Raw genomic sequence first — 20,231 nt, 5'->3', positions numbered from 1 at the left:
ATTTCACTCCTTAGACAGGATGCCAGGTTCACTTCTTTCGGCGCCAGTACCACCCGACCTCACTTAGTCAAGCTACACTAGAAATATGAAGAAAAGATGTTGTTTCTGGTTTCCTGTGAATCTTCTAACAGACTTAGCTGAGCTGGATGGTGGCTTTGTTCCTCTGCTCAGGCTCTCCCCCCCTCTCCCCCCACCCCAACCTGGTAGTGCGGATTCCCAGAACATGATCTTGCTAAAAACAGGCCAGGCCAGGAGAGGGAGCAAGAGAACACAAGAAAATCCTTAATGTGGGTCACAAGGAAAAGCCGAGGGATGAGGTTGGGCAGGCAAAGCACCTCAGACATAGATGTGACATTTGAATGCTGTGCGCTTCCGGCAGTGGGGAAGGACATTGCGCCTGCAGATATCCCCAAGCAGATAATTTTTAACTGATAAGTGAATGCTGATCTTTACTAAAGGCTGATTCTGTGATTAGCTTGTGCCAGAGGAGGACTTTATGAGATGCCAACTTGACGAACAACTAACAGCACTTTAAGACAGTCACTCTGGAGTTGTCCTGGTTCGCTGTCACCACAAGGCACAGCCATATTGTGGAGCAAATGTCACACACACACACACACACACACACACGTCTGGATTAGGTTTATAGGCTGAGGTGTCGCTCCTCCAGGCCAAGGCTGTGCGGCTAGGATTTTCCCCTAAAGGGAGAATGCTGGTGATCACCAGCTTCACAAAGCAGAGTACGTAAACCACTCTATTCTTTTACCAAATGCATCCGTGGTTCCACAGAAGTCAGATGCTTGGAGGGCAGGATGGGGGGGGGGTAGGCAACAGAACAACAAATGAGGAAAGGGTACCTAGCTAGTGAGGGTCCAGGACAAGCCAGCAGATACAACGACCAAACAAGAGGTAGGGTGCAATAAAAGATATAAAGCTGCTGATGGGGAATGGCATGTAACACCGAGGAGGGAGTGACACACAGGCTGCTGGAGCTGGCAGAGAGGAGTGTGCAAAGAGACAAGAGGGTCTGGGGCACAGGGCTTGGTATGCAGTAGCGGGGTGGGGGGGTATGGGGGTGGGGTGGGGTGGGGAGGAGGAGCAATGATGCTGGAAAGGAAGGAGCAGAGAGAGACACTGGAGAGACCGTGCTCAGCCACAGAAGAGGTTGGCAGGCAGTGGGGAGATGCTGCAGTGTGCCTAGCAGGAGGGCACCAGGAAGATCACACTGACTTCACTTGGGGACTAGCCCAGGCAAGGACGAGCCAGTCACGGAAGTCCAGGAGAACTCTCACTGTGGCTAGGACACAGCAGCACTGGTGCAAGAGAGAAGCAGAGAGCTTAGCGAGGCCACAGGGAGGAAGAGTGGGCAGTTAGTAAGAACAAGGCCAACCTGGCGGCCAGTGCAGGGCCTAGAATGGCTAACACAACTCCACACTGCTTCTAAATCACCCCAGTCACAACCTGGACACTGCGCTTGTGGAAATGAGCTCCAGTTGGGAACCATTTAGGCTACTTTGCCGTGTAAAGTATATATTCCTGTTATATTTCTATAACAGGAAATGTGTAGATTCCCAAACAGCCAAGGCAGGCAAGGTCTGAGAGTCTTAAGTGATGGAAGACAGGGTACGGTCCTATAGCCTAGAACTTATTTTTGGAGGACCACCATTGACGTCAGTCATTCACTCTGTGCTATGGGTACTTCTGGGTACAGGAATTGCCAAAACAACTGAAGCAAAGGCTCCTATAAAACTTGGGGTGCTCTTATTTTCATTTTCTTGAGACAGGTTTTCACTGAACAGCTCTGGCTGGTGCGGGATGCTATGTAAACCAGGTAGACCTTGAACTTAGGGAAAGCCACCTGCCTCTGCCTCCCAGGTGATAAGATTAAAGCCACCACGTGTCACCATGCCTGGCCTTAATTTAAAAAAAAATACTGATGAATGAATGGAATTCAGATGAGCTTGTACAGAGCGAGATGCATGTGCTAGAGGTAGCTATTGTTAGGCATGAGGAAAAGGCAGAGGAGAGGCAGCTCTCCTCCTGGGCCCAGTCTGTGGATCTTCTTTGTAATGATGGAGCAATCTGCATCTCTAGAAGCTTCTTCCACCACCCGCTATGTGGACCTCAAACTTCAAACTGGGCTTTGAAGCTCTTGTTCCTCCCTTTCCAAGAGATGCCTACTAAATCCGATGGGTTAGCCAGTGTGATCTCCCCATCTCAGGAGACCTTCACCACAGCTGCATATCCCTAGCCATGTAGGGTGCCATGTGCACAGGTTTCAGGGACCAGGACACAGGCAGCGCTGGAGGTGGTGGTCCTTCTTGCACTATGATTACTATAACGTTTCGGAGGTATCACGTGTCTTCTGAGGACCCAGACAAAAGCAGACTCTTATCTGTTTAGTAACCCTAAACTGAAGAGAGGCATTAGTGGGGAAAATGAAAGAGAAACGGAGAGACAATGTATCCCAATTTCAGGTGTCTCCTCTTATCATTGTAAATCGCATCTCTTCAACTTTTTTTTTTTAAGGCTTGCTTAGTTTTAATGACTGATGCACTTGAGGCCACAGCCAGGCCACTGTGTACAGGCACAAAAGCTTCATTTCTTGGTCTCTTCCTCCTTGGACAACCTTGATGATCTCCTCCTTGTTGGCCTGGAGACGTGCTTCCTTGGCCTTAGACCTGCGAGCCTCATCGTGGTCAGCCAGGAGCTTCTGGTGGGCCTTGTCTGCCTTCAGCTTGTAGATGTGCTCCATGAGAATGCTCTTGGTTTTTAACACATTGCCTTTGACCTTCAGGTACAGGCTGTGATACATATGGCGGTCAATCTTCTTAGATTCACAGTATCTCCTCAGGAGCCAGCGCAGAATCCTCCTCCTCCTTCTCATCCAGGTCACCTTCTCAGGCATCTGAGTGTTGGCGGTGCCCTTGCACTTTCTTATGCCCATATGCCTTCCCGCCCGTCAGGCCAAGGCGTTTTTCTGGCATCAAGTCACAGGCTTCTGGGTGGTCAGCTTCCTGATTTGCTGACAGGAGTTGGCATTGGCGATTTCGTTGGTCTCATTGGGGTCCAACGAGGACTTCTTCTTTACCACAGCAGAGGACACTGGAGGCAAGCCTCTCTGTAGCCTGAGCATACTCATGGCTCCATTTTTTCCTGTTCTTCCTTGTATAAAAAAAAAATTCCCAGCTCAGTTTCATGATGTCTCCTGTGTGGTTCTGGGAAACCTTGAGTGACAGGGGCACCCATTCCTCTAGCCTCTGAATCTACAGGTGCCAGGCTGGAGGCCACGGGCTTCATGTTCCCAGTTGTTAAAAGCACAGACAATTTCATTTTTGCTCATTTTCATCACTGACGTGAGCGTTCAGGACATGGGCGATGGAGCCAGGCTCTCTGGGGTGACATCCAATGTCCTCCGTTTAGGAGTTGATGTTGTATCAAGTTAACTAAACCTTGTTTGCTTCAGTTTTCTCATTCGGCATGTGGTCCATAGAGTCCATGTGCTAAATATCACACATATGTGTAGCAGCACCCAACACACAGTGAACGTTCAATAAAAGCTGTATCACTATCATCATCACCACCACCACATCATCATCATCACCATCATCAGTCATTAATACTATCATCACTGTATTAGAGACATGGGGGATACAAAAAGTAAACAATGGGCTCTTAGTGTTTACTCAGGTATCTTTAAGACTAAGACTCCATGCTTCTCACATACCACGGGAGGCAAACTCCCCTGGCATCCTAAATTCCCACGTGTCATGCTGTGCTTTCAAGTAACATCTTTCTTTGCTGACGACCGAAAGGCGCTGAGTCAAGGCTGTTACGAAGAAAAAGTACTACTATCTTACCATGTGATGGCCTTACTAACAAATCTTACCTAAGCATATGCAACTTCTTTTGTTTTTGCTTTAGTAAACAGGGTTTCTCTGTGTAGCCTTGGTTGTCTTGGACTCTCTTTGTAGACAGGGCTGACCTCGAACTCACAGAGAGCTACTTGCCTCTGCCTCCCTAAGTACTGGGATTACAGGCGTGTGCCACTACGTCCAGCTGACTTTTTTTTTTCTTTTTAGTGGAACATGATGAAACCAAAACTTGATGTATATGAGCATCAGCTTGTTCACAAAAGTGCTTTAATAACGCTTAGGGATTGGAGAGATGGCTCAACTGCTCCGAGAGAGGATCCAAGATTAGTTCCCAGCACCCATATCAGGCAGCTCACAACTGCTTGTAACTCCAGGAGCAGGGGATACATATTCCTCTTCTGGCCTCCATGGGCACCTGTGTATGTGAGCGCGTGCATGCACACTCACACATGTATGCACACTCACACATGTATGCACACAGGAATGCACATGCATGCACATAGACAGTGTGTATACACAACTAAAGATAAAATAAATCTTAAAAACAAATGCTCGAAGCTTAGTTGCATCCCAAAGGATGCAAGTATTATCATTTCTTTTAGTTAAAAATATTTTTCAAAAGACAGGCATACATACTAATGCTATGGTGCTGAGGTTACTGTAGAATTTCTAGACTCAAGTGATCTCCTCTGTCTCCCAAGAGCTAGGACTTCAGGTACACGCTACTGTGCCAGTCTGTGTTTGGTAAGTCTTGCGAGGTTCAGCAAGTCAGTTCTGAGAGCTGGCCTTCAAGTAGCTCTCCTCCACTTGAAATCTGAAGTGTGGAAGTGGAGTGGATGTATGTTTTACTGCAAGAGTCAGTAATAGAAAACAGAGTGTAGAGTGTAGTCACAGCTGTAGCCAAGTGGGATGAGTTTACAGTGATTTCAGGCCAGACTCAATATTGGCTCCTGGTACCACTGCATCCTGTTGATTTGGGGCCTTGTGATGATGTTTTCTGGGGCAAGGCAGACCTTATATAAAGAGCTAGCCAAACAAAGCTTTGGATACAAAAGATTATTTTCTTCTTCTTCTTCTTCTTCTTCTTCTTCTTCTTCTTCTTCTTCTTCTTCTTCTTCTTCTTCTTCTTCTTCTTCTTCTTCTTCTTCTTCTTCTTCACATTTTTGAAGGAATTTGAAAAGGCAGGAATTGCTAATAGAATACAGGGACAAAATGACCAGGATAATTTCTACTTGTTTGGAACTATCCTGGAACTAAACTTGGTTGATATGGACACTTCTAGTTAGTGACTGCAATCCTTGTCATTATCTTTTCAGATAGACATTTACAACTTCATCTTTTTCTTACATTTTTACCTTTTCTCTCTTCCACTGCAATATTCCTGCAAAATACAGTATTCATTTGGAAAAAAAAAAGAGCTACATCCCTCCTTCATTCTTCTACAATTCCTTTCTTACCAAAGTCTTTATGACTTCACTTAAATCTTCTCCGTTGCCTTGGGGTACAGGAGGCGTGCATGAGGCTGAATTGTTCCTTCTTACTTGTCTTGGCTCCTGTCTGCAAGGACATGTATATCCCTTCTGTCTTTGCTTGACCAACCACTTGCTAAATAATTGGCCCCAACAACTTTCAGAGTCTGTGTCATTTACTGGGGGAGCTTTGTACATACGGAGATATATCTCTTAAGACATCGTGGAAATGAGAAGGTTTGCGGGGGTGGGGTGGGGGAGGGGAAGTCCCACTTATCAAATCGAAGGGCTTTTATCCCCATTTCAGATCTAATAGCAGAAGGGAATGTCAGCTCTCAGAAATCCCAGTAAAAAATTTGACAAGACGTGAAATGTTTTTCTACACCCCCCCCCCCAATGATAGAATGTGTATACTGAAGGAGAAAACCAAGACCATTTTAATTGGTCCAACAATGTTTTATCAATAGACCCACAAATAAAGGCTCATGCTCCTTCTCTCAGATAGAACATGCTGATTCTATTTTAGAATCACAGAAGTTAGGAAATTAAGAGTTGATTTTTAAACTCCATCCTTAATTCATGTTGTCACACTCCAATGTCACTTCTATAGTAAGCAAGATCACCCTCTGTTCTGAGGCGACTAGACAGAGAGTCAACTCCACTACAACGTCACCGCGTCACGGAGAGGGAAGAGCCAGGAGAGCAAGCTCTGAACCATCTTTGTGAAGCAGGAGTGGAGTGAACAAAGAGCCAGAGAGACGGCACACTGGACGCAGGCCAGGCCTTCCCTGTCCTCGGCCTTCTTCTGACATACTACTTTTGCCTTGGAGGGCATCTTCACGGCAGGGTACTGGGTGGTGTTCCCATTACAGTGGCCCGAGCTATCACCAGCGTCAAACCCCCCATAAACCAGAAAAAGATCTATAAATCTATAAGCTACAATGGCCACGGCTGATAAAACGCTACGATCTTACGCTTCCCCGTGCAGCTGAGCATGTGGATGGCACAAGGGGGCTTTTCTTGTACTCAAGCACTTGCTGGTCTGGCCATTGTATGAACGGTTTGAATGATGCACTCTCAACATTATAGATCCCACACATGCTCAAATGAAATGATCGTACTCTATTTCTCTATCCTGAGTCAACAATTTAATTTTTCATGCGAACCCAGCAGGAAATAATGTGTTTAGCCCCGCTTAATCATGACATTAATAAAATTGGAGATAAACCTACAGTACCCTACCTCAGGTATGAACAGACTCGGGGTGAGTGTGTGTGTGTGAATCATCCTGCCTTCTGCCCATGGGCTCTAGAGTAGGAAAAAACTACATTAAACAGGAAAAGCTAACATTAGCTTGCTTGGGATTTTGCTCTGCGTTTTCCACTTCCTCGTCACAAAGAGCTCTGCTCCCTATTTACAAACCTGCTTTTCTTCAAGACTTTCTTAGTATATTACAGTTCCTGGCCAGAAGTTACACTCTCAGTTTGCAATTTGTCTGTAAAACTAGATGTTGTTATCTTTTCACTTTTGCAGCTTAGATAAATGGATCACGCACAGAGGAATTGCTGTGCTGATGCTTTTTGATAGCATGGAAAATGAGCTAGCCCTTAATTCTGCTCAGAGATTGTTTCTCATAGAGAAGAATGACATTGCAAATGAAGAATTCTTGGGGAAAAATGTGTTTTACTAGGATTTTTTTCCAAGTTGTATAAATTGACAAACATGTGCATAGGAACAGCTGCTACTGTGGTCCTAGATTCTGCCATTACATTTGTATCACAGATGTGCTGAGCTCACTGTGCAGTCTGAGCACTCGGAGCCCTGCATTGATAAGTACCCATTTCAATCACTAATGATGCTGGTTCCAGTTCAATGACTGATCTCGACAAAAACTCCGTTCCTTCATGTTCCTTTCTTATGAAAGAGCTGCAGCCTGGCCATGCAGCTCCTCTGCCCTTTCCTCATCAGAGAGCAGACACTAGAGAAGGTGTGAGAATCACACTGAAAGAATAGAGACTCATTGTGAAGCAGCGTAGCATGGAAAACGCTGTCCTACAAATAGGGTTATTTAATTTAAACCTTAGAGCCGTCAAGCTCTTATTACTTCAAATGGAGCCTGCCTTTTTCTTGAGTTCATTATATATTGAGATTATATTACAATGTACGCTAGGCTAAGTCACTGGTGAGACACAAGGCGCTTAAAAATATTACACAGCAGTGCCGGTAAATAGAGCAAAGTCACTGCAGCATTTGAAGAGGCAAAAAGTCATCTTACTAAATGAGGATGCGAGCTGTCCTGTACCGAGGCTGTTACTAATAAATAAAAGGCCTCTGGGAAAAGTGCTGAGCATACGCTGGGTCTATTTTCAGCTTGCATCAGCAGCTGCTGCCCCTGGGATCACATCTTTACGCACTCTACACCATATGTAATCACTCCAGTGCTGCGACCAGTAAGACAATGAAAGAGCATGGCGTAAATCTATACTGAGTGGAATGCTAAATGAGAAAAATAGTACAGAAAGGGGGGAAATAAACCACATTTCCAAGTCATTAGGAAGAAAGACTTTGACATATGAAGTGCTGCAACCATTAATAGCACTTATCATATAGAGGGGAGACAAAGAGACAAATTAATCAAACTGACAGAACTGGGACATTTTATGCTAATGCAGGCTCCTGGGTTTCAGTCTGTAGTCTTCTGTGTCTGGAAAACTGATACCATTACAGGGCAGGAAACTGCATGAGTAACATGCAACAGATCATAAAAATTCACAAGCAACGGCGGAAACATTGCCAAAAGCTCTGTAACAACACGGATGGAGACCTCAGCAGAGAAACCACCAGCAAGCAATGAATGCAGATAAGTTCAAGAATGTTCTCCCATTCATGCATTTGCAATTAACCATAGGCTTCTTGCTCATAATTATAGTGGGGAAGCTGAAGCTTGGAGAGGGAGGAGAGAGAGAGAGAGAGAGAGAGAGAGAGAGAGAGAGAGAGAGAGAGAGAGAGAGAGAGAGAGAGAGAGAGAGAGTCTGCAGCGCACTGACGAAGGCTTCCCAGGTTCTGTTCAAGGCTGTCTGCCACGCGCCAGAGCAAGCTCCACTGTGACCTAAATTAACTGGCCGGATTGCGATGGCTTTAAAAACACATAATGTAAACACAGGAGTATTAACGTAAGACTTTAAAGGGGAGAGGGAAAGGAGATAAATAGTTCAAATAAAAAGGTGAGAGAATTTTCTCTGTATGCTTGTGTGGGTGGTACAGGGAAAAAAAGCCAGAGTCTGAATACATTTTTATAAAATACATGCTGTTCTGACTTAGAAACAGCTCCCAGTGTGTGAATAAGCTCCCTTGAAAGTGAATGGCAGGCGAGTGCCCAGGAAAGCTCCTGGGAGCAACTGGGCCTTTGTTCTCCAATTGTGAACTCCTGGGCGGTTGGTGGGGGTTCTTCTAGCTCATTTATACCAATCTCCAGAGATAAATCACGGCTGCCCTGATGCCCGAGGGGAAGCCCGTGTATCCCCGATATACAGAGGAGACAGGCTCTTTAGCTGGAATGCCAAAGATGTTTCCCCATACAAAATAAGTATGTCCATGGAAGTCAGGTGTCACTGAAAAAGCATATCTGAGTTGGCACTGACAATACCATGTTTGTTGGTATTCTGGGTCTCTAGTCTTGGTGGTCTGTTTTCCTTTTTTCTCTCATTCTCATTACACACACACACACACACACACACACACACACACACACACAGTGTCTTTTCCTTTCTCTAGAACACTGCTAAAATGTCCATGAATTTGACATTAACCAAATGGCTTTCATGTTACTTATTTTAAGTAATGGATTTGCTGACTGAAAAACACTGCAACCATCTCAGAGAAATCATGCATGGAGATTGAACAGTCTAAATGGGCAGACAGGACAAATATGGGTAGTTCAATCATAAGCCAGTGCCATAACTGGCATGAATGACAGAATATTGGGAAGGTGCTACAGGGTGTGGCGGAGGGGCACTTGACCCTAAATGGCCTTTTCTTACTGGCTGAGATCATATCTACCTGCACTTTGCTCCCAGGGTACTCCCTCGCTCTCTCACTAGCAGTATTGACGTCTCCTTTGGATTTTGGGGGCCTTTCACTTTACACAGAATATGGAGTTCATCTCCTCCTGTTTACCATGATGATATGTATTTGTTCACTGCAAACTAGAAGACAAAACAAAATATAGAAGAAAACTGGACTGATGCCAAGATCTGGGAGCTTATTCATAACCTGTCTCCAAGAAAAAGCACAGTCTGCGTTGGGCCATCCAACTTTAAACTCCTGGACTGAAAATTATCCAAACCACCTATTCTGTTTTCTGTTTAGATACCACCAGGTCACCAAAACTGCAGCCCACATTTGCATAAGCCAAAGGCATGGGAAAATCTCGGGCAGTGCATATGTAAAGAGAAGATTCTTTCTATAGCCACACAACTGGAATATTTTTACATTGACTATTTTACCCACCCATAGCCTGGGTAAAATGAAAACTGAAAACTACACCTGGATGTCCGGATCAACATGGGGCTGTGCCCCCTCATGAGTGCTGAGCGCATGTGCTCTGGCTTAATTTACTCCTGTGACCAGGACCATTGTAGCTCCAATTAGCAGATTTTACAGTGCGTTATTTTCATCCTGCTTATCTCTTGTGCAGGTTTGTTGTATGTAGTATTTCACCCTTGGTTTGCATAGCTGTCAGGTGCCATGCAACTGGGTAGACATCCATCAACTTTCAGCATTATTTTTTTAAACCACCGAGTGAAGTCAGAGCAGCCTTTTTTTAAAAAAAAAATGTATCGATGACAAAGAGATACTTGAATCTGAGTAGGATTTGAAGATGAAAATGGTTTCACTTGAAGCTAGCTTAGTTGTTAATGTTTGGAAAGAAAAGAATATGTCAAAAATGTAAGATGGAAGACAGGCAAGTGAGACTAGATACAACAATAAGCAATCTGATCGCCAGTGACTTCCGTCTTACATTGAGAGGAACATGCTCATGCTGAGGGAGAATAGTCAACACCCCACGGTGACACGTGACTCCTAAGAGCTCCCTGAATGTAGGGTTCCCTTCCTGTAATAGCTACATTGAGCTCTTAAGAAACTAAATTACAAGAGCATCAGAGGAAGTTGGAGAAATGTGGTTAGAAGCAAGGATTTGTTATTCTCCCTCTTAACTCCTTAAAAAAAAAAACCAAACCCATAGATTGGGCTGGTTGTGGTGGCTCCCACTTGCATTGTCAGCACCGGGGATGCTGAGGCAGGGTTATGAGACTGAGGCCAGCCATGGCTACACAAAAAGATCCTGCACCTAAGTGGGGAGCAGTTAATAAGAGGCTAATGACTATTCAAACTATTCAAAGGGTTCAATAAGTGACGGTGGGTGCTCAGCTGTAGAGGGGGCATGCCTATCAATTCTCCTCTCCCAAGCCTCAGCTGGAGGGTTAGGAGGGGTCGTGTGAAATGCTGTCTCCTGGACATGACATGAACTCATAGCACCTATGGTCGTCTGCCTAAGACTTGTACAAGATCCAGCCAGTTAAAGACCCCAGGAGAGAGGAGGAGGGGCTTCCGAGGCCCCAGCCTTAGCTGAGGAGCTACTGACAGCTGATGGGTGCTGGAGAAGGGACAGTTACTTTCCTATGGGGGCAGAGGGCCCGCTAGTTTGCTGTCCATGCCACAGGGCATGACTCTCCACCCATGTGCTATGGGCAACATCAACTAGATTTATTGTGTTTAAGTAAAAAAAGGGCACGGAGTTTGGAGGGCAATGTATTGGTGGGAAGGGAGAGAAAGAAGGACGGGGCGGAGGATGTAATCGATTATACCCGGCACATGAATAAAAAGGTCAATGCCTAAATAAAAAGTGAAAATTAAAAAGAGGGAACCTGAATCTAAAGAAATAGATATACAAGTGAACCAATCGTAGGTTGGGGGAGCAGTAAGTGTCTTTGACACTGCCCTTCCTCAAGTCTCTGTCATCTGGAGCAAAGGGACAAACCGAGGTATTCTGCTCCAGCCTGCCAAGGTGAGGCAGGGCTTTGCATATGGTCAGCTAGCAAGCAGAAGGTCTGTAACCAACTCTGCTGCTGTTGGCACTAAGAAAGGTGTACCAGGCTGGAAGGGAAGTGATGGTTTATGGGAAAGAGTTTCTTAGTGGTACAGGGGAAATAGAGTCTAAGGAGGTCAGCTCACGGAGTCTCAGTGTACTGCTAAGATGGTGGCCAGAGGAAGTGAAGGTAAGAAGTTAAGGGGAGGACTTCATTGCACAGGGGAGGTGGTACCCAGCAACTGGAGGTGGAGGAGGAGCCTATGACTCTCAAAGCTCAGCAATACCCTGGGAAGACACAGGAACAGGATCTCCGGGCAGCAAGCTCAGAGCCCCAAGTTAAGCTACCAGGGAGAGGGTAGAGTTAGACTTCCTAGAGGCCTTTTCTTTTTTTCAGAAATGAAAGTCAGGCTTGAGAGATGGCTCAGCAGTTAAGAGCACTGGCTTCTCTTCAAGAGGACCAGGGTTCAATTCCCAGCACCCACATGGCAGCTCACAACTGCCCACCTGTAACTCCTGTTCCAGGGCATCTGACATCCTCACATGGATATACACACAGACAAAACATCAGCGTGCATAAAATAAAAATAAACAAATTATATATATAGTATATATTAAAAAAGAGATAAAAGTCTTTTTTCTCCCAGACAGGTTAGATTCTGTGTTTGGATGCAGATAGAATCTAGAAGCATCTCCCACCCCCAATTCCAGACAAATTTCAGAATTATACCTCACTATCCAGGCTTTTCAGGTCCATGTTGTACAAATTAAAATACATACGTGACAACCATTTGGTAGACCACAGAGCTATTTCTCTGGTATCTGCTCTTCTCAACAGGTTGGGGACAGATGTGTGAAGAGTCCCAGTCTCCTTTTGGAGGCAGCCATTCTGGGCAAGTGCAATGCCTGCCTACCTGAATTTACACTCCGATTTTGCACTGTCCAGCGTAACAGTGTGGTCCCAACACGTTTTCTTCTCCTAGTTGCTTCTAACTGTGTGTTCCTGTTTTGGCTATTCCTCTTGCATGTTTGGGGATGGGCACATAAGATCAGAGATGAAGCACATGGCCGTAGGGACTGCAGAACAGACGCTGGCTGCCACTCAGCCAGTTCTCATCTGTCCCCCATAGCTTGATTTTGCCTGCCGGAGGCTTCTAAGTGCCTCAGTTTAAACATCTGGGGAATATCCCAAATATGTCTGGGAAATCCCCATCTCCTCATCCTTTCAGAGTTCTCTCCAAATCAACAAACCGATCTGAATGGGGCCCAATCCGTGCCTAGATTTCATGGTGTTCTCTGTCTCTGTCTCTGTTTCTCTCTCTCTCTTTCTCTCATTTGGTTTTTCGAGAGAGGGTTTCTTTGTGTAGCGCTGGCTGTCATAGAGTCTCTCTGTAGATCAGGCTGGCCTTGAACTCACAGAGATGTGCTTGCTCCTGCCTCCCAACTCCCGGGATCACAGGCATGCACCACCGCACCCAGCTTTCATGGTGTTTTCAAAGAAATTCACTCGTTCGACAAGTACTTATTGAGTCCCCACTATATGCTAGGCATTGTGCTATAGACTCTAGGACAGAATGGCCCACACATCAGGGACAAAGTCCGAGCTCATGCTCTAGTTCAGTATGGCAGTCATGAGCTAGGAGTGGCATTTAACTACAATGAACAAAAATGGAAAAGAAAATGTGGTTTCTCAGTCATACTGCTGCGTTTCAAGTGCTCGACAGCTCCACAAGCAGATGGCTACCATCACGAAGTGTTGCTCCTGTCTTTACAGAGGTGCCTCCTGCTCCATGCTGAGCTACACCCTGAGAGGGTCAGTGAGCACAGCCAGGGTGGTCGGCTGAGGACGCAGAAACCATTTTCGGGCTTTGCTATTTTCCTCCCATCTTTAAAAGTTAACTCTGTGTTCCTCTTCTTCAACATGCTGTTCCATGGCCTTGGAACTTCTCCTTCCTGCCTGCAACAACACTGCCACCCTCTTGTTTTCCTCTAGTACCTTTTAGGCATTCTGTCCAGTTGATCCTTAAAGGGCCTATGCTATACCACCTGTCTCTCTCAGCCTGGCATGAAAGAGTCTTTCTGATAAGGCTCTATTAACTTGTCCTGATTCTATTAGCTCGTTCTGCCCTGCCTTTCTCTCCTCTAAACTAGAGCAGCAGAAATGAGGCTACAGATACCCCCCACATCTTCCCTGTCCCTTCTGTGGAAGAGCTTCTAACTTACAAGGAAAAATGGTTGCAAACTCAGGTTTAACATACGAGTTACACTAGCTTGGTTTTTTCTTCTGAGAAAAGATCTTTTACTCTGTGGCCCAGGCTGAAACTCATTATGTGGTGCAAGCTCCTCTTGAGCTCACAGCAATCCTCCTGCTTCAGTCTCCCACGTGCTAGAACTTAGGCGTGTACATAGGTATAGCTATGAGTTACACCTTTCAAATACACATGTAAATAAACACATTTTAAAATTTTGTTTTGGTTTTTCAAGACTGGGTTTCTCTGTGTAGCCTTGGCTTTCCTGAAGCTTGCTCTGTAGACCGGGCTGGCTTTGAACTCACAGAGATCTGCCTGCCTCTGACTCTCAAGTGCTGGGATTAAACCACCGACTGGCCACAGTGATTTTTTTTTCAAATGTTCTTATAGATAAGCTAAAATTGTTCTCTATATATTCTTAGTTTTGAAAATCCTCAGATTAGGAGCCTGGACAAGTATTCTTACTGAGGCCTGGGGTTGAAGGGTTTTTGACCATGGCCTGTCCTATTTTCCCATGTGACACATGCGAGGGGGATATGTGTGACTCCCCTGCAGTGTGAAATGGGCACTCTGGAGAGAGAAGTTGGGCATGAGGTTCTGAGCTCTTATCAGCAGCTCCTGGAGTTTTCCTGAGGCAGTAAGAGCAGATGGAGCAAAGCTGACAAAGAGTAGGGGACTCCCCAAATGTCTACTGTGCCCCACATTTTTAGAAGGAAGCATCCAACCGAGGAGCCCCTGCGTCCCAAGGACTCTCTTCCCTGGAGAAGGTGGATGGGAGGCTGGGTGATGGGTGGCATTGGGGGCCCTGCCTACAGCTTCTAGGCTCAGTGGTGACAGCTTACGTCCCCTCTGTTTAGTTCAGAGCTCTAGATGTTGTGAGGAGATGGTCAGGGAAGGGCAGGGTGCTAAGATTCTCACATCAACAATAAACAGACATCCAGCAATCCATGCAGAGTCCCAGAGAACAACGCAGGGCTGCCTCTGGGGCCAGCACATGACATCATCTGAAGGACAGCCTAGGGCTGAGCTTCCAGCATCTCTGCAGTCTTTGTCAAAAATCTTCGTTTTCTTGAAAAAAGGGAGGGAAAACCTGATTCTTAAAATGATAGGGATTTTATGTAACTCTTCTGCCATTTTTTTTCTTCCTTCTCCTGTATCGCCAAGCCCTAGAAAACCGGCGTTGAAACACTTCAGGAAGAAGCTAGGCAGTTGAAAGGCCTCCCAACAGCTGTTAATGGTTGTCATGTGCAGGCAGACGCTGGGGCTGGCAGGAAGGGAGCCGAAAAGAGCTCCCAGCAGTGTCTTCCAGGATTCAGTCATTTGAGATGTTGGAGGGGGGAATCTGAAGAAGCAAAACACAACTATTTGGAAACAGTAAAGGAGCTGGAGGGATGAGGGCTGTGGCTGCTAACTCGCAGCGCATCGCCCCTGGGAAAGGAGCCAGAAGATGGGCCACAGCTGGGGAGGTGAATGCTGGAAGTGACAAGACCCTAGGCCTTCGCCTGTGGGGGTGCTGAACCGTGGCCCGGGGGAGGCTGGTGAGAGTGGCTCTTTCTGGTGTGTTTTCAGTCCTGCTTTTCTTTTGTGGAATGCTGACCCCAGTCCAGGATGGCGAGCCAGGGGAGGGCTGCTTCTCTTAGGGCCGCCCAGCCTGGTCTGAAGAGAGTGCGTCCAGAGAAGTTCTTTGTCAACTTGCTCTCTACCGGATCCTGAAACTCAGTTTTTAATCCTTTGCCCTAAAATCCAGCTTCTATTTCTGCTTTTTAATTATAGTCAGTCTTTCTATGCATCACTGTAGGACTTCATGAACTGTTTCTTTTCACTTTCTTTAAATTTTTTTTATAATGATATTCACAACAGAATAAGCCCTGTCATTCCCTTTGGTATACAATACTGTAAACATTCCCATGATGCCTCGGTACACATTACTGTAAACGTTCCCATGATGCTTTCAACAAATAAAACCCAAATCTTCAGCAGTAAGTCCATCTGAATTACGCTTGACCTTTCTGAGCTTGGCATCAACCACTCAGAACCTAGAGAGGAAAGTGGCAGATGACTCAAGCTTGACTGGGAACAAGCCATGCCAAAATAACTAGTTTTGATGGCAGTACTGCTGAGAGAATGCAGTAGAAGCATCCTGGGAATTCAACCTGGCTACTAACACCTTCTGAGTTGCTCTAAATAATATGAAAAATGAGGCCCGAGGATGACAGTGAAATCAAACCATCATCAACCAGTTGGTGGACTGGGGTCAACTTCACCCTGGGAGAAGTGCCGTCACTGTGACCCAGCTCCCCTTGTCTTGCTCACTAGTGTCTATCTTGGACTTAGAGAACACATGCATAGCATGTGTGAGCTGCTTAGGCAGGCAGGGTGGAGATCCCCAATGAGGACCACAGGATGATGCTATTAGGCAAATACGCTGACTCAATTATACAAAATCAGTGTAAAATCCTGCAGTGGGATAAGAAAACTCAACAGGACAAGGGAGCCCTAACTCTGATGCTTTCTGGAAACTAGTACACAGCCCTAGGGCACATCAAGAGATGCATAACTTGAGGCTGGGAATGAAAGTTTCACTGCTCAGAGCACAGTGACACTCCTGCACTCGGTCCCAGAACTACATCTAAGGAGCCACCTAGATTCACAAGAATCATGGCAATCACTGAATCCACAACTCAGGTGGTCCTCGGGGCAAGGACTCAAGAGAAGGGGGCTTATGGAGACCCATATGAGGCTCTTTTCAGGGACCTAATGGGCTATCATGCAAAGATGAGACTTGAGTTGTTCTTGTCCACACCGGGGCCATAAATAAAACAGCGACTGAAAACACAGAGGAAGCTCTCTGTTACAAACAAGGGAAAACATTTCTACTCATAGCTAGTGTAAATAGAAGGAGTCCTTTTGAACGCTGGTGAACACTCATTGCTGCAAGAGTTGATGCCAATTCTGCAGGGTCGCCTATGCCATTATTAGAATCCCAGACTGGCTGGGAGGTCACACCCTAACATGCCTTATATTGTTACAGTTCTCACTGCATGCAGGCAATGGCGCCCAGGGCCCTGTGCACGCTAGGCAGGCACTCCTCTACAGAGCTATAGCTCTTATTTATTTTATTTAAATGTACAGAGGATCCCCTCCTCCGGTCTAATTAAAAAAATTTTATACAGTGCATTTTGATCATGTTTTCCCTTCCTCCAACTCCTCCCAAATCTTCTCCACCTCCCTACGCATTCAACTTTACGTTTCTTCTTTCTCTTTCAAACAACAACAACAACAACAACACAAAAGATAAAATCAAAACAAACAACTGAACAGCAAATCAATAAGACAAACAATGCCCCTAAGGAACACAAAATCCATAAACACAAAAAACCCCTATGGGGCTCATTTTATGTTGCTGACTTGCCTTGTTACTCTCCAACCTTTGATGTCCCTCAGCTCATTACTCAAGAATCAGAACAGTAGAGTAGTCCTTAAATAGCTCACACACTAAGGGATTGGAAGAAGGAAATATTTGATAATATTTTCATTTACTCTGGATACCATGAGTAAAGATACTGGCTACTGAGTTGACAAAATAACTTTCCTAATTCTCCCATAAGCATATGAAAGACACCTCTATCAAGCTACTTTAGGCTGGAATGCTGACCCAGTCCAACCAGTCAGCTAAGATCACACACACACACATACACACACACACACACACACACACACACACACACACACACACACACACAAAATGTGCAGAGAACACAGGAGCCTTGATAGGATATGCTGCCAGGTGGTGTGAAGAAAGCCAGGGTGTCAGTGATTTCCTGTGTCTTCAAAGGCCATCATTTCTAGTCAGACCCTTAAAATCAAATAATGCAGACTGAGTTGTCTCAGTTTCAAGACATTTGTAAGGCATTATTTTCAGGCATTAGCTTCCCTCCTTGAACAAACCTTCTATTTAGACCCCGCTGGGTGAGCAAGTGTAGTCAGTCAGTCACACAGGCCACAGTGAGCAGCAGGCCCTAGCTTGTATTTTCCTGGGCTTGACATAATGACTGAGCCATTTAAAAATATCGTAAATGCTGTACACACCCCAAGATTCTATATACCTTGAAGTGGCAGGAGGGGGAAAAAAAAAAGCCCAAAGCCTTTCCTTTTCAATAATCTCTTGGCAGCCTTTCACCTTAATCACTCAGTCACCTCATCTACGTTAATCACCTCTGGACACATTTTAGAATAGAGCCAGGCAGGACTGAAATCTTTGGTAGCAACAGGAAAAGAAACCAGATTTAAGGTAGGAAGAGCAGAGAAGGGAAGGCAGGGAAGCGAGCAAGGCGAGGGGGAAGTGCACAGTCTAAAACAAGTGCTGACAGCCAATAAATCCTAATGAAGAAGGGGCAGAGCTCAGGGAACACAGCTCTACATGAAGTAAAGGTTACAGGGACGGTTCTGGAATCCTAAGAGCTCTTGTCTTCTGTTTAGTTGTCTGTTCTGAGCCAACAGCCTGCCCCTGACCTGGGTTGCAATTTCTAGAGAGTTCTTCCAGGTCTAAATTATGGATTTGAATGCAAACCCTCGACATAAAATTGAAGCAAGCGATCAGCCAAGGCCTCATATTACAGTTGGCAGAGGAGGGACCTTGTTTTGACACTGGCTTTTGATCACAGATGACCACATTAGTACTAAGGCTGACCCATCAGTTCTTTAAGACAGAGCACGGAAATAGGCTTGGCTGGCTAGATAATCATGATTTCCTAAAACAACAACAACAACAACAACAACAACACAACAACAACAACAACCCACCCCAACAAAAAACTCTTTTTCTTTCTATTTGGCCCAGAACTTTTGATGGTGCTACTTCAGCCTTATAAGTGCTGGTATTACATGTGTTTACTACCATGCTTGGATTCAGAAAGTCTTTTATTTGACTTCGAGATGTTCAGATTTCTGGAACTTTTTCATGGTGGTAGCCTGAGACTATACGTAGTAACAAACAGCTGCAGAAACAGGGCTCTCCTGGCAGAGGGTTGAAAGGCCACCGTGTATACCACAGGCACCTCCCACGGGCTCACGTTGTCAAGTCTCTATTCTAAGCGTCCACTGAAATCCGTAGAACTTCAGCTATTCCCGAAGAATTCTCATGAAAAGCCTTCAGCATTTTTTGCGAGGGGGGGGGATGAGGGGGCGAGGCAAGGATCTGAATAAATAAGTCGGCATTATTTTAAGAGCAGACTGTAGGAATCTTGGAGGTCGAGCAGAAGCGGCAAAAGAATGCTAATGAATAGCGTGGAAGCCGCCAGGGCCTGCTCTTGAGAATGAAATATGCTTAGAATGCACGTCTCTCATGGAGCCACTTTTCAGGGCAAAGAACAAAGGGAAAAATTGGCTTAAAAAAAAAAAAAAAAAAAAGAAAGGCAGCCTGTGAAATTCAGCGACACGTCAGAGGTCATTGGCAAAAAATGTCTGGGAACCAAGGCTATACTCTGGCTGAAGCTTGCAAGGCTGTGCAGCCACTAACTCCATGTCACATGTCACTGTGAACACGGCCATGTCCTCGGTATCTGTTCTCTTTCTCCCACTGAAACCCTCAACAGTGCCAAGAGCAAGGCGAGCCCCCTTCATAAGCTCTCTGTGGGGAATAGGAGCTGAGGCAAAGGTCAGTGCAACCTGGAAGTTAAGGTTTTGTTGTTGTTGTTCATCTGAGCTGGCAGATATCAACTTTTAATAAATTAATTTGTAATTTGAAAAACCCCCACTACAAGATTTTATAAGGCACTCCTAATTACCCTGTTGTGAGATAGGCAGCTGAACCTGAAACCTGCCTCATCCCTTGGGTGGGCGGCTTTGTTTGTTACCACTGTTTGCCTACTTTCGTTGCCAAGAGCCTGCCTTTGGTTGGCCTTACTTCCTAAGCAACTGGAGTCCTTTTCAGGAAGTCCACCCAACTGTCTGTCTCTCCTCCACCCCCAGCTTCCTGTATAGATTTTCCCATCTCAATTAATGGCAAGTCTCATCTTACTGTCTAATTGACGGTTATCCTGTATTCTGTCTCCTTGCATTCTTTCTCCTGCACTGTCACAGGAGACACTACTTGTATTGTTTTGTCCTGACCTCTTGTTGGGCAAGTCACAACTCTGTATTTAAGGCTGCCATTTAAAAAGAGAAGTTAAGAGTACATCCCCATTTTTCTTCTTCCTTCCTTCCTTCCCCTCTCTTTTCCTCCTTCTTCTTTCTCTCCCTCCCTTCCTCCCATCTCTTCTCTTCTTCCTCCTTCCCCTCCCTCCCCCCAGCCCCCTCTCTGTGTGCCACCCTGCATATATGGAGCTCAGAGGAGAACCTTGGGTGTCAGTTGTCGCCCTCTTGCTCCATGCTGTCACATGGATGCCAGGCTAGCTGGCCTGTGAACTTCTGGGAATTCTCTTATCCCTGCCTCCCATTTTCCTGTAAGGGCACTGGGATTGCACACACACACACACACACACACACACACACACACACACACACACACACACACACACGGTTTTATGTGGGTCTTGGGGATTCATGCTTG

General features: G+C 45.6%; 1 protein-coding gene and 1 pseudogene across 4 annotated transcripts in view; both read right to left on the bottom strand.

The window, feature by feature from the left end:
* BACH2 (BTB domain and CNC homolog 2) overlaps nt 1-20,231 on the bottom strand; it is a 349,262-nt gene that overhangs the window by 47,269 nt on the left and 281,762 nt on the right. The gene's annotated exons all lie outside the window — the stretch shown is intronic.
* On the bottom strand, nt 2,456-3,142 carry LOC311596195 (large ribosomal subunit protein eL19-like; annotated as a pseudogene). Its single transcript has one exon. The product of its transcript is annotated as a large ribosomal subunit protein eL19-like (transcript).

The sequence above is a fragment of the Acomys minous genome (genome assembly GCF_964271855.1).
Source record: "Acomys minous genome assembly, chromosome: 1".
Lineage (NCBI taxonomy): Eukaryota > Metazoa > Chordata > Mammalia > Rodentia > Muridae > Acomys > Acomys minous.
This window is presented reverse-complemented; position numbering and strand designations above follow the sequence as displayed.